We start from the raw sequence: 14,035 nt of genomic DNA on the forward strand, positions 1-14,035 counted from the left end.
AAAAAAAAAAAAAAAAAAAATTTGTTGTAAATAGGATTTTTTTCTTGATTTCATTTTTCAGATAGGTCATTGTTACCATATAGAAACTACTGGTTTTCGTATGCTGATTTTTGTATCATGTAAATTTACTGAATTTGTTTTTCTAAGTTTTTTTGTGGAGTATTTATGTATATATTTATTGTGCAGTATTTATATATATGAGTAAATAAATATATGTGTGTGTGTATATATATTTATATATAACCCCACATATATATATATGGGGTTAGCGTTGTGTACCCAAGTCTTCCTCTCTAGAGTTCCCTGGTGGAAATGGATGTTTGTTACCTCAGTTACATATATATATATGTAAAAACATATATGGAAAAACCAGAAAACAATGTAATGGAATTATTCAGTCCTCACCTATTAATAATTATCTCAAATATAAGTGGACTTAAATTCTCCAATAGAAAGATGGAGTGGCAGAAAAGATTTTTAAAAATAAATCCAACTATGTATTGCCTATTTTAGGCAATATAAGTATTATCTAAGTATTAATAAGTAATATATTTTAGGCAATATATAGTTGGATTTATTTTTTAAAAATATATTCTGCCAATCTTTTCATTGGAGAATTTAAGCCCATTTGTATTCAAAATAATTATTAATAGGTAAGGACTGAATGCTTCCGTTCGATTAATTGCTTTCTAGTTTTCTGGTTGCTTTGTTGAACTTTTGTTCCTTTATCTATTCATGTTGTCTGCTTTTGAAATAGACGATTTTATCTACAGATATATTTGATTCATTACTTTTTATCTTTTTTACATCTTCTATAGACTTTCTTTTGTGGTTACCAGGAAGCTTACATAAAATATCCTATAGTTATAATCTGCTAATAATTTAAATATGATCACGTAATAATCATTATACTTTAACTTACACCCCTGCCAAGCATTTGTGTTTTTGAGGTCACAATTTATATCCTTTTACGTTATGTATTCTTAACAAATTATCATAGCTACTATTATTTGTAATAGTTTTGTCTTTTAACCTTTATACTAAAAATATAAGTGGTTTTCACACCACCATTACAGTACTATTCTGAATTTGACTGTGTACTTTCTTTTACCAGTGAGTTTTACTTTCATTTGTTTTTGTGTTACTCATTAGTGTCCTTTTCTTTCAAGCTTGAAGGACTTTTAGCAATTTTTTGTAAGACAAATTTGGTGGTGGTGAATGTTCTCAGCTTATGTTCATCTGTGAAAGACTTTATCTCTCTTTCATATCTCCAGGACAACTTTGCTGGGCACAGTAATCTTGATTGGCAGTATTTTTCCTTCAGTCTTTTCAATATATTATTCCACTATTCTTGATCTGTAAGGTTTCAGCTGAGAGATCCATGCTAGCCTTAATAAAACTCCTTTATATGATTGGCTTCTTTTCTCTTGTTGCTTTCAGGATCTTCTGTTTGCCTTTGATTTTTGCAGTTTGATTATAATATGTCTTGGAGAGTCTTGTTCATATTGAATCTGATTGGAGAATTTTGACCTTCTGGTACCTGGATAGTTATCTTTCTCCAGATTTGAAAAGTTTTCTGCTTTTATTTATTTAAAAAAGTTTTCTACCTCTTTGTCTCTCTCTTCTCCTTCTTTGACTGTTAAAATTAGAATTTTTATTTTTTTATTGGTGTCTCATAAATCACACAAACTTTCATTTCTTTTTATCCTTCTTTTCTCCTCTGACTATAAATTTTCAAATAACCTGTCTTAGGTTCACAGATTCTTTTCTCTGTTTTATCAGTTATGCTGTTGACACTCTCTATTGCATCTTTCATTTTATTCATTTTATTTTTCAGCTTCTAAAGTCCTGGTCTTTTAAAAGTAATCTTAATCTCTCTCTTAAATTTTTCATTTTGTTCATGTATTGTTTTCCTAATTCCACTGAATTGTTTCTGTATGCTTTATTGATAGTGCTTAAAACAATTATTTTGCATTCTTTTTTCAGGTAGTTCATATATCGCCATATCTTCGGAGTTAGCTACTGAAAAAATATTTTGTTATTTTGGTAGTCATATGTCTCGTTTGTTTTTCATGTTTCTTGTTGCCTTACATTGATGTCTATGCATTTTGGTGGAGCAGTCACCTTTTCCAGACTTTACTGACTAGTTTTAGTGTAGAAAGACCTTCTTCTTTGGAGGAGTATGAGAGTGCTTGCTGGGTGAGGTGCTGAAGTTCTGGCACCAGTGAGGATATAGCTTTGTAGTGTAGCTCTGTCAGCTGAGGTCAATGTTGACAAAAATTACAAGGATCCTCAGTAGCTAATGCTGTGGATATCCACAGTGGTGATGATATCGCTGGGGTCTCTAGTGATGGCAGATAAGGTCTCTTTTTCTTCCAGAGGGGAATTTGTGGCTTAGGGGATCCCTCTTGGCAGTAGGTCCAACTTGTGAGCTTGTTCACAATAGTAGTGCCACTGGTATCTGATGAGTGGCACTCATTGAGTTGTCACCGAGCTGAAGCCTAAAGCAAGAACACACATGGAGAGATGATAGCTCTGGGATCTCAGACAGTAATGGCACCGGTGTCTGGAGTACTAGCACCTTTCTGCTGCATTGGTAACAGTATGCAAGGGACGGATGCTTGTGAAGTATTCAGGGAGTCTATTATAGGAACATGGTTGTGTGCAAAGTTACAATGGTCCTGGGCTTGGCCTCTGAGCCTGGTCACATCCCAAGCTCTCTATGGCAGCTGAGCTGGTGTCCAGAATGCAGGCATGCTCAGAGTGATTTTTGGCTCTGGGATTTGGAATGCAAACTAGTTTTCTATGACAGTGCTGGAGCTTCTGAGATGTAAGCAGTTACAGTGCAACCACAGAGTCCAGGGCTGGAGTATGGGCACTTTGGATATAACCATAGCTTTGGAGTTGGGGCATACAGAATATTTGGAGAGGTGGCATTTCTTTTCCCAAAGCAGCTCAACAATGGCTGCTTTTTATGGGATTAATGTTGTGAACCTCTCCAGAGTTCCCTGGTGGAAATGGATGTTTGTTACTCAGTTACAAAAGGAACCAGTCTTCTCAACAGAGCTGGCCACTGGAAACCACAGTGGTTCCTGCCATATGGCTGATACCTAGAGCCTCTGCCTTTCTTCGTTGTCCTTAGACATTTACGGTCATCTCAAGTATGCTGATCTTACCAGTATTTCTTTCTGTGGGTATATTATCCATTTGTTGTTTTGTTTGGTTTTAGTTTGTGTTTTTTTTTTTTTTTTTTTTTTTTGAGGAGTTGGGGGGATGGATACTGCTACTTCCTACTCTGCCACTTTGTTCCTTGCTGATGTCATTTCAAAGTCATGTAAATATGTTTTTCTAACAGTAATGCAGAAAGATAGGAACAGAAAGGTGGACACTGTAATCTTAATTTGTGTCAGTGAGGAAATTGAGGGTCTGAAAGTTTACAAGTCAAGCCTGAATTTGAACTCTGAGTAACTCATATTTAAAATCACAACAACACACCTATTCTGGTGTTGAATTTTTGTGACACAGTTGAGTATATTGGAATGAAAATATTGACATAGGAAGTAAACAAGGTTCTCACCAACTTTCTCTTTCCATATATTCTTTCGTTAACAATTACAGTTGTAGTTTATAATACTGAGCAAAGCGAGAACTGGCATCTGTGTCTTACCATGGATCAATATAATGAGTCCATTAGCACAAAACACCCAACTATCATTACCTCAATTTGTGTATGCAATACATTGTAAAGTTGTCATAGAACATTCTTTATTCTATGCTTTAATGTCATGATATTTAGGAATGGCCATTATCTGGGAGCAATGTTGCCATATAATGCCCATTAAACTATAGGCCACATTTAAGATAATTTCAACTAAAAAGATTTTTAGATGCTGGGGCTCTTTCAAAATCCTTTCTGTTCCTTTGCAAAATATATGGTTTCTTTTTGGCTAAAGATTGTAACATCTTTTTCATTTGCTAGTATATTCTACCCTCAAAGTAAAAGTCTTATTAACATAATCAAAAACTGAAATGCATTTCTCAAAATTAATATAAATTAACTGCTGAACAATTTAGTTCATTACTTTTGACAGACACGTCATTAAATTGTGAAAATGAACTGCCTCTAAGTGGCAGAGACCATGACACTGAGGATGAAATGTAGACTCTAGGGCCCAAAGCAGCTATAAGAGAAGCAAGTCATGCAAGGCCTCCAAATAGCAAAAAACTTGGGGGAAAATTTGTAGCAAAAACTTATTTTGTAAGATGACAACTTGTTCTATATTTACCGTTGCTATATTTTATAATAATGTGGAGAGAATTCTCACCCACCCGCAGCATGGATGACAGCCCAGTGTCTTCATGCATAATCCTCTCACCTTGCTCTCAGAATCTCTAGTTCCCTGAAGGTCTTCTGTTCTTTTAGCTGGCAGATACCAGGCATATCACAGAAGCAACACATTTCACACCAGCACATAGGCATTGAGCTAAGCTTCCAATGTAGCCAATTCAACCCAAGCATTACTAAGCAGTTCTAACAGAATGATGGTTGAAATTTCAGCCTCTCTCTAACAGCCAAGAAACACAGAAATCAGGCAGTGACCACAAATAATAGTTTCTGGAACAAGTAACATTATGAGGATATATGAGTGTCCCAGCTCAGTAACTTAGAATTTTTCAAACATGAGAAATTTATCTTTTGTGAAGGGAAACAAACCAAGTGTGAAGTCTATAAACGTGAATGTGAATGCAAAGATGGATACAAAGTATTCATGTTAACTTAATGACTTATCTGGAAGAGAACATTTATGCTGTGGTGTGGAGGGTAGCATTAAGGAGTTAGCCCAACTGCTTTCTTCACCTTACAATGAGCACACATCACATTGCCAGCTATATCATTCCACCTCCATATCTTTGCAAATACTAGTCCCCTGTCTGCAGAAGTTTCCTTCTTATGTGCAGCCTCTGCGAACCTCCACTGTCTCCTTCTTTTGCAATTACTGTTGACATCATAGAACTAATGATTTACTACAATTGTCTTAATCTCTGGTAGTCTATACTACACAATTTAATCATTTAGATAACTGAATAATCTGTGGATATCTGGCACATTCTGAAGAAGTCCAAAGGAACATGAGAGAAAGGGAATAAAATGACTGCACACACACACACACACACACACACACACACACACCCCTTTTCCATCTGAAATCTGGGAGTGATGGGAAACATATCACTTCCACTGATACCCACACCGATATTACCAGGTACATATAAGGGATGCTACAATTTTTTAAAAAACTAAATCACTCATTTCCTGCTTAACTGAATTATTGATCTTTCTCACCTCTCACCTCATCTAGATGTGTGGGTTGCTCTGTCTCATGGCGATTGAAATGGAAAACAAAGCCCCTTCATGTCACCAATACCTACATCTGTAACTAAATAAGCTAGATAGATATTTCTCTGGATATTGGAATTTCTAAAAATAGAACATATATTTTAGCTGTTTTGAAAACAGATGCTTCTATAAAGTAAAATGAGAAAATCTTTTATCCCTTATCTCCAAAGTCATTCCCCAACAGACTATATGTTTTTAGGAGGATGGAGTGTATGTGTATGTATATTGAAGGGACTTGCTATTCTAGGAAAAATCAGGGAATAACTGTCTTTATCTCTCACCTTTTCTCTTCCAACGTGCTCTTCTTTCCCAGTTCTTAAGGAAAATATCTTAAACTCACAGCTTTATGGTCATTTTCAGGCATTAAAGGAATATTTATTTTTTAGGTCTAGAAAATTCCAGGTTGATCTAAATCAAATGTTCTGTATCTTAATTCAAAAGTTATCTGCTTTTCCTCAACTCAAGACTGACACAGACTGGAGAATCTGAAGTGGGAAATGGGTGTCATCTGTTTTCTTCCTTTTTGGCCCTTTTCTTCTTTATTTTCTTTGTTGTTTTGGTCGTTTTACTTTTCCACCCTGTCTTTTGCCCTGCTTTTGTTTCTATTGCATCCAGGATCAGATGACATAGGGAGGAAGGATGGAAGAACAAATACGTGACTTATTCAACACTGATTGTCACTTGAGGTCAGTAGCTGTATTCGTGTTGTTGCTATGATAAATTACTACACATTCTTTTTTTTTTTTTTTTTTTTTTTGCTTAAAATAGAATAAATTACTTATCTTAGAGTTCTGGAAGTCAGACATTCAGAATTAATTTTATGGGACTGAAATTGGGATGTTAATAGGGCTACACTCGTTCTCGAGTCTCTCGTGGAAAATCCGTTTTCTTTTCCAGCCCCTAGAGGTGGCCTGCACCCCTGGTCTGTGGACCTTTCCTCCATCTCCAAAGCACATCACTCCAACCTTTGCTTCCATTGTCGTATTTACTTCTCTCATTCTAATACTCCTGTCTCTCTCTTATAAAGACCCTTATGATTATTCCAGGACAATCTAACCATTCAAGATTCTTAACTTAATCATATCTTTAATTTTCCTTTTGTCATTTAAGGTCTGAGGATTATAACATAGACATTTTTCAGGGGGGAGGTCATTATTCTGCTTAAACAGCAGCATCCCTCAAAAACTTGTATTGGTTCTTCAGTCAAGCACAGTAGTAATTGGTACTTCCTCAAGACCAAAGGACACTGTTTACATTCTCAAATTCTCTGGACCATCATACTCCTGAGGCAGCAGTAGATTCCAAGGCACGTCACCCCTACCTGGCTTAATTTATGTGCAGGAAAAGCACTTGGCAATTTCCCAGAGAAGAAGTGGGAGGGTGTCCAACACTCTTTTGGCCCAGTTTTGGGCCAAAAAGTCAATGTCTACTTATTGACCTTGCCCTCCTAAATGCTTCCTTGATTTTTTTCAACTCGGCACAGCATGCAGCTGAGTATGAGCCAAAGTCCACAAGTTCTGTTATGTTGCCACTGAGTCAGTGCTGTGGTCTGTCACCTTACTCTAGAATGTTTAGGGTCTCAGCAGTCATGGTCCTTAGCATGGGACCTTTGGCAAAATCTCAAGATAACGGGAAGATATAAATTAAATTTCCTGCTACATATAAATGTAAATTTAATTTAAATCATCTGAATAAGATATTAAATTTTACTTAAAAGATTTGGGGCAAAAGTCTCTCCTCTCCCAAAGACAGCCTATTATTATTTGAAAGTATGTCCTAACTCTTTGTACCTAAAGAAATGTGCCATTTTGTTTTGTGTGGTTTTTACTTAATAAATAAAGTATCATATCACATTGTGTGAGCTACCTCATTCTTTTAAACTATAATGCATTATTTCATTGACTATGCCACAATCTGTTTGGCCATTTTACCAAAGCTAATTCACTAAAGGCATTTTGCCAAATTATCAATTTGCCAAATAAACATTTTGTAATATTTACGTTTTGCATTTTAACTATTTATGTTGTAACAATGACTTTATTTCCTTCTTTTTAAAAGCTAACTAGTATTTCATTGTGTATAGATAGCACATTTTCTTTCATCTGTTGACAGATACAGGCTGATTCCACAACTCAGGTATTTTGAACAATGCTTTAATGAACATGGGGGTGCCGATATCGCTTTATATAATGATTTTATGTCCTTTGAATGTACACTCAACTGTGGAATTGCTGGATCATACAGTAATTCTTTATGCAGTTATAATTTGTCAATTTCCAATGAAATAAAATTTAATAATTTAAAATTACTTATAGTACTTAACACAAATTTGAGGACGTAAGATCATTTTGTCAGCTTTTGCAGATTTCTGCAAAATTTAAGTTGAGTCGTTTAGAAATGAAAAATATTTCACTTTTCAGAAGGTGGTGATCATGTTCTAAATATGTGCCCTTCTGGCTTCCCTTCTTTGTGCCCCTCACTCACCTGTAACCCTGGTATCACCATCTTGGGCTGATTCTTTCCTTCATTTTTGTCCTAGCACCAAGTTTTCTCTGTATTCTGATTCTTTCCACTGAAGCTTCTGTTCTGATTCTTTCCATTGAAGCTTCAAGTTGCTAAAGCACAAAAGGACATTCCTTATAATTCTGTCAATAAAATAAAAATAAAAATGTGTCAACTATCCAAAACAAAGTATTTGTTGAAAATTTTTCGTGCAATTTAAATTATCGTAAACTTTAAAAATGTAATTTTTAATTTAAATTTGCCAAATCGATTTTTCTATGAAGTGACTTTTGCATTTTGTCTATTTGGTGAATTAGCTTGTCATCACTGGCTTGAGTGAATAGCTTCAGCAATTGCCCACTTTCCCTATTAATAGAAGCCTAGTGTCTGTATTTTTATTTTTCTACTGGGCTTTTGGAAACAAAATGTAATAATATTCTGCCTCATTTTCCTCCAAAATGGCTTTTGCACACCCATAGGAATATATAGAAGGTATCAATTTTACCAAACCTTTACATATGCTAGTTATTATAAAAATTAGTGTTTTATTATGGTTGTTTTTGTTTCCCTGCATTAGGAAGATTAATAATACTTGCGTTTCTAGTTTGTACTTCATGTGTTGGGTGTGGAGCTTTTTGCAATTTTTTCTTTTTGTGGGCTTTGGGGGCATAATGTTAATCATTTTAAGGGTTTTTGTGTTGTTAAATTTGCTGATAATGTTATTTACCATCCAGAAGTTTCCTTTTGTCAGTTAAAATATTTTATTTCAGAGATCTTGCTTCATTTTTGGAGCATAAGATGGCCTTCCCTGCCTTAAAATCATAAACATTTTTTATTGTATTCTGCCAATATTTTTCCTTAATATTCAGTAAATGTGGAAGTTATAGTTTTGAAAGATATGAGACAGAGATCTGGTTTCAGTATTTGAAAAATTCAAACTTGATTTTTTAAATCATCTAAATTTATAAGATATTTTAGCATTTGATAGAGTAAGTCCCCATCTTTCTTCATTTCCAAAGTTGGTTTTGCTAAGTTGACATACTAACTATAGAATCAACTTGGCAAGTCCCATAAAGGATCTTCAGAACAACTTTGATTAAAATTGTAGTACATACATATGTTGATTTGAAAACTAAATGTGTACCATGTTTATTATTTATGAATATGGGCTAGATTTATTTTTTTCTTTATTGTATCTTTTGCAGTTTTCTCAACATATGTCTTGTCCATTTCTGTTTTAGTATATGCATAGATACTTTATTGATTTTTGTTGCTGTCTTAAAGAGATTTTGCTTTTTGCATTTTTATAATTAATTATTTATTTTTATAGGAGAATTTGGGGGTTTTATATATTTAATCTTATATCCTTCTATTTTGCGGTACTTTCTTAAATGGTCCTGAATTTACTGGAAATACTTCTAATGCTTCATAGCAATTTATTTTGCTTACTGAAGGTTTTAGATAGAATCATTAAATCAGGTATTATTTCTTTCTGTTCCTTGTATGTCAAATATTTATATCAGGAATAAGATGTAAATTTTAAAAATACCTTTCTAGTATCTATTGAAATGGCAGTGGTGCTTTTCTCTTGAATGTGCTACTGTGTCCAGTATAAAATGAATACTCTATCCAAGTTCTGGGTAATGTGTCCAATACAGTCTGGCAGAAAGAGAAGGGTCATTGCAACCCAAATCATATAAAATGGATTTTACTTTCACAAAGCTCACAATATTTCAAGGTATATTAATAATGTTTTGGTTGCAAGATATATTAATAATGTTTTCATTGCAACCCAAATCACATGAAATGGATTTTACTTTCACAAAGCTCACAATATTCCAAGGTATATTAATAATGTTTTGGTTGCAAATGGTAGAAACCCAATTTCTACTCAAGAGAAAGAAAAATTTGGTAATAAAATAGGATTCTGCATAGGTTTCAGGAAAAGGATGCAACCTTAGAATGAAACTAAAGCCTACACTGATATTAGAAAAACTCAAATTATTTTCCATTTTCCTCACTTCTTATCCTCTTTGTGAGTACCTGTTGTATTATTAATCTTCGATTGCAAACTAACTTCCGTTCCTTAGATCTTGTAGCAGAAAACAGCTACCACATACAGCTCGCCAGTTTATATGTGATAGTCCAGGCACCTACACAGTTTCACAATTTCCAAGGGTGAAAATTCCCAGAGAAGAGACCTTATGACTCTATTTGAGCAAGATGCTTGCCATTCGACCAATCATCTATGGCCAGAGAAAAGGTTAGTACCACCACAGCTACTGCCACAGACATGCAGGTGCAAATAAAAAGGGGAACTTACCAGACAATCCTTCTGGGCCCAGGATTCAAAATCTGCCCATTATACAGGAAAGACAGACACCTTTTCTTGTGTGCTATGTTCTGTGTTAAGGAAAATATGGAGTCATTAGAAATATCCAGTGCAGAGAGAAGAGACCTCATTTTTGTTTACGGAAAAGTGCACACCTCCCTGTCGAAGTAATATTTCCCCTAAGCCTTCAAGAATAAGTAGCCATGCAGATGTCCTAGCTGGTGATCAGCCTGGATTTTCACAATAGAATCTCTGATTTCACTCAAGTAAAATTTGTTTTCCAAGTGAAATTAGAAAACTTTGTTCTGATAAAGCTCTAGAATTAATTCTTCTCTAATGCAGGAATTCTCAAACAAATTTTAATGTGTATATAATCTTTTGCGGTAGTCTTGCTAAAATGCAGATTCTGTTTTCAGAGGTCTACAGTGGGAATTTTACATGTCTGCAAGCTACTAAGTGCTGCTGTTAATGCAGATGCACAGACTACACTTTCAGTTACAAGTTCTCATGTATTTTAAAGAAAGATTTACATTTTGGAGATTCACATGAGGCATCATGCCTCAAATCATGAAGAATATTCACCATGTAATGAGTATTGGATGAATGAATCAAGTGACAACAGAATGGAGCATAATCAGAATTTGGCTTTTTTAAAGTAAAATGTCAAGTACCTTAAAGATAGAAAATTGAACAATTGCAGTTCATGCTATGTAAACAGCTTTTCTTTAACATCTGGGGGACCTGCTGTAAATAAAGTAATTTTTTATACCATGTTATTTTTATGTCTGATTTATGGCCGTTTGGTGCTTTGCAATTATCTTCAGTGTCCTTTAGTCATCTTCTGAGGCAAAATATATAATCCTCTGGAGTTCATACAAACACCTACTGCAATTTCCCTGTAATTTCTTAGCTGAATTACTGAGCATGAGAAGCTAATTTAAACACACACACACACACACACACACACACACACACACTTGCATTCAAAGGTCAATGTTAAGCACATTAAGTTACAAAATCACAGTATCTTCCTGTTACATACTGTGAAGTTCTCTGTGTAAAATAAGACTTGTAATAGAATAATATTTTTAAGTTGTTTTAAACCAATAAATCAAAACCAATTTATAGTTTAAGCCTGATGCAGTAAGTTTATTTTTTAGAAAATAGACTCCAAGCTAAAGATTTGCATGCAAGCTTCTTACTGGAAAATACTCCCCACAAAGAAGTGAAAGAAGGAGAGTTGGGCAAAGATAGAAGATGAACTGTGCTACAGTTACAAAGGAGACTTTAGCAGAGCCTCGGTGGTAGCTCTGAACCTGGCCGGTCAGAGATGTTCTAGATTGAAAAAAGAGCTCCTTGTCTGAGAGCAATTATCTGGGAAGGATATAGCTGTGATGTCAACTGCCAGTACTCCCAGAGATTGGGGTAATGAGTGTCTCCATCCTGAAATAAGATCTGAGCCAGACAACACAGCATCCATTGCAGAATGCCTCTTGCACCTTACATGCTCATCATCTCTCCTCTGCCCAGTCAGGATTCTCTTCTCCCATCCAAGTACTAACTAGGCCCACCCCTGCTTAGCTTCTGAGATCAAATGAGATTTGGTGTGTTCAGGGTGCTATGGTTGTAGGAGATTCTCTTCTTTATTAGCACTTCTGCTGGCCTAGGTTACGTACATGATGGGTAATCCACGCCCTTATTCCTGAGGGCTCTGAGTCCTGGTACTTTGTCTTTCTCAGGCTGTGACTGATGCATTGGTAAATTAATATCTAAACTGGCCAGGACAATACCGAATGATGCCACAGTAGCTTGACTGCATACTATGAACGTTTCATCCTATCCCTGCTTTATCACAGCAGCCTTGCTTTGTCTTGATGGTTAGTGTTATTTGCCTTGACCAGAATAATTAGTCCACTCCGTTAGCTTCTTGTTGACCAAATGGCAACTACAGCTTTAAGTTTAGTGAGATTCTTGCAGTGTCCCCTGGTAGAAATATTCTTTCCCTAGTATTCTGTATGCATATGAACATTACAGCTCAGAGTTGTGGCGATGGAAAGCACATTTGTGCCCACATGGGTCATTGCAAGTAAAGCTAAGAGGGAATACTCCAACTTCTACACTTCGTTTCCTCATATATAAAATAGGATGAGTGTAGCCAAGAGTCAGATGCCCAGGGTTGCTTGTCTTTTACTGTAAAGTGTCTTCTCTGTGTGATATGATAATAGATAGGATTCTATACTGATGACTCAAATACTCTATTAGCCCTAGAGTAGTGATTTGACTTGAATCAAAACACATTACCATTATGAACTTGTCTTCCCTGTAGACAGAAAAGATACATTCATAACAGTAATATGTTTTCATTCAAGTCAAACTGAACTGCTACCCCCTCCAGAGTGGAAGTGGTTTAATGAGACCAATTTGCCACAAAATGGCTCTCGAGTCTTGGGAGACAGTGCTGAATTATGGCCTCAACTTTGATCTCTGTTGCTGGCATGTCAGAAATTTGGTAGCAAAAGTAGTTAAATTAGGATTGATGAGTGAAAACCCATTATGTTGGGCCATTTCCTGCTACTATGACTGTTCTGGTCACAAGTCCATCATGGCAGCATTTGAGTGACTGATAGCAGAGGCAGGCTAAGAACTAATAGCCAAATCACTTTCTATTTGATTGTTGAGTTCTTCTTACATAGACAATGCAACATAGGAGGCCCTAGTATATAATACACAGAGCTTCACATTCCAGTCTTATCAGTTCATTTATAGCTTATTACCTAGAGCTTCTTGTCTCTAATCTTTCAAACTTTCTCTTTCCAGGCCCATGAACAATCAACCAAGGCCTTACACATTTCCCATGAGATGTTTTAAATTCTAAACTCAGGCCACTTTTCTAATAAAGTGGATGACCACATACAACTCGTAACTTGTATTCACTGGGATAATTTTCCCTCCTCACCGTCTTTCAGCACTAACCCTTCAATAGTAGTAGCAGTCCACTTAGGACTTCAGCTTATATACCAAACTGACCTATCCATAAACCATGCACAGTATTTCTCCTTTTCTGCCAGCAGGTCTAGAGGGAGATACAAAACCACAGGTGTGAGCTGAGGAAGATGCACTGGTGTAACAATGGCAGATGAGATGACAGTCTGTTTCCTTGTGCCCAAGTATTCAAGTAAAATATGTCTTCAACTCAGTGCGGACACATTAAAATAGCCTAAGTTCTATACTAATGAATATTTCAACCTACAAATACCATAGCATCAATATCCAAAAATAACTTAATTTATAATTAATGACTTAAAGGCATCACTCTCTTTAAATGAATAAGAATATATTATTGCACGTTAGTTCCAATTTACAGGGAAAATGCATTCAGTGAAGAAGATTTCTCTCAATTCGTTTTAAAATAATAAAGATAATTTATAAATAATTATGAATTAAATGTAGCAGCAGCAAGTTTTGAAAACATAACTTTTACTAATGTGAATTTTCCTGATGTTCTTTTCATTGGAATTTAATTTTAGGACAAATTGAAGCTTTCAAATAGCACCATCTGATCATCTATTAGACAGTGGCATGCAATACAGCAGTTGCAAAATGAAAAGGAAGTGAAGCAATGCTAACAAGTAAAGGCAAAATTGTTTCAATTTCCCAAGATTTCTGAATTCATAGAAGACTGATTTAGTGACTGTACAAGTAGAAGCATCATATTCTATACCAGAGCCATAATAAACTTAAAATTCATGTTTCAGAGGCACAAGTGAAAGGTGTACTATACAGTAATTCTAAGTGTCTAAGAA

The 14,035-nt window shown here is 35.3% G+C and overlaps 1 long non-coding RNA gene across 14 annotated transcripts in view; it reads right to left on the reverse strand.

Moving 5' to 3' along the window:
• LOC119626230 (uncharacterized) overlaps positions 1 to 14,035 on the reverse strand; it is a 198,410-nt gene that overhangs the window by 170,600 nt on the left and 13,775 nt on the right. For 10 of the 14 annotated variants that reach the window (XR_012090392.1, XR_012090393.1, XR_012090386.1 and 7 more), the window contains exons 2-3: positions 10,224 to 10,303; positions 7,883 to 8,043 (exon numbers count right to left, since the gene is read on the reverse strand). This is a non-coding gene — a long non-coding RNA (uncharacterized lncRNA). Of the gene's footprint in view, positions 1 to 2; positions 2,502 to 4,376; positions 4,564 to 7,882; positions 8,044 to 10,223; positions 10,304 to 14,035 lie in introns of those variants that run through there. The other 4 variants (XR_012090387.1, XR_012090394.1, XR_005242393.2 and 1 more) reach the window with 2 other exon arrangements.

Source organism: Chlorocebus sabaeus, chromosome 21 (assembly GCF_047675955.1).
Source record: "Chlorocebus sabaeus isolate Y175 chromosome 21, mChlSab1.0.hap1, whole genome shotgun sequence".
Classification (NCBI taxonomy): domain Eukaryota; kingdom Metazoa; phylum Chordata; class Mammalia; order Primates; family Cercopithecidae; genus Chlorocebus; species Chlorocebus sabaeus.